Genomic DNA, 1536 nt, shown 5'->3' with positions numbered 1-1536 from the left:
GTAATCTCTTGGTAGAAGGATTCTTTTTCATAAATGAGAAAGATGAACAAGGATTAAGGAAGAGGATTGTACGTGCATGGCACAATATCCAAAGGAAAGGTAGAGAAGAACTTGGGAAGAAAGATTGTGTAGCTAAGTAAGTATATGTGAAATGGGTGACTAGTAGAGCAATTGAGTTGAAGATGCCATATGCCTCTTTTCCTCTATCATCTAGTGCTCCTATTGATTCTATTATCCCTATCACTCTTGCTGAAGATCCTTAAGTTTCTTGTGACCAGTTGAAGATTGAGAGAGATGCGTGGGAGAAGAAATTTCATGCTTCTGATGTAGAGAAGATTGAATTACTAAGGAAGTTGAAGGAGAAGGATGAGTTGATTCTTCATAAGGATATCTTGCTTCAATAAAAAGATGACCAGCTTCGCCAAAAAGATACTCCAACTGAGAAAGCCAACAAGAAAAGGCAAGTGCGAGAGGATTTATTTTCCTCTAACGTTGTGCCATTACACGAGTATTCTAACATTCTTGCTACTTCAGGTGCCTGGAAGGGAGTTGTAGACAAACTGATCGAAGAGAGGACAAAGATGCATAATTACTATGAGTCCAAGATTAAGAAGCTCAAAGGGATGTTGCATACCATTGTTGAGACATCTTCAAATTCTAGGACTTAGATTTATTTTTATCAAAGATATGATTATGAAACTATGTACTTGAATTGTAATCCTTATATCCATTAAATAAAAAGAGTTATTCAGTTATTGCACTTGTATCCCTTTGTGGTGTTTGCAAATTGTTTACTATCTTAAAAGTTCCTTGAAACACAAATAATAAAAAAAAAAATTTGCATTGCATATCATGTATCATTTTCATTTTTATCTTGCATTCTAGAGTTGTCTCATAATCTTATTCAGTGTTTACTTCATTCAATCAAGCCGTCTCACCGGTATTCAACTCGAGCTAATTACCAGAGGAAGATGGAAGGTCTAGAACAAGAAAACCGATAGTTGCGTGAAAAGGTTGCTACCTTGAGATCAGGAATGAAGCGTCTCAATGCTATGGTGGAAAATTTAGTTTCTACTCAGGCTCGGGCTCAGGTTCAAGCTCAAGTCTAGAATCAGATTCCTCCACCTTCCAATCCTCAAGCTCAAAATCAAGTACCTACAAGAAACTCGTCTTATACATTAGGCAATACTAAAAGGTGTTGGACAAGTGACTTCTGTTGCACCCCAAAATTTGCCCTCTTTAGTTGAGCTATAATTTATCCAAGACTTTTATTTCGTCGTTCGAAAAGGAAGGAAAAATAATAAAGAGTTTTCATGGGTTTAAGAAGATATGGTGTGAAATGTGGTTTATACAATGGAAATACGAGAAAATTCACAAGTCTTATTTGGAAGGTGATATGAGCTAAGCTCCCCCGTTGCCCCGACTATTTCGACGTTCTCTACAACTTTTGTGTTTGACTCAGAAACCAATTCTATGAGAAAGGCTGTCGAATTTGCAAATCACCTAAGATTTTACAGTGGAAAATGGTGCTGAACC

This window comes from Vicia villosa, linkage group LG5 (assembly GCF_029867415.1).
Source record: "Vicia villosa cultivar HV-30 ecotype Madison, WI linkage group LG5, Vvil1.0, whole genome shotgun sequence".
Taxonomy (NCBI): Eukaryota; Viridiplantae; Streptophyta; class Magnoliopsida; order Fabales; family Fabaceae; genus Vicia; species Vicia villosa.
This window is presented reverse-complemented; position numbering follows the sequence as displayed.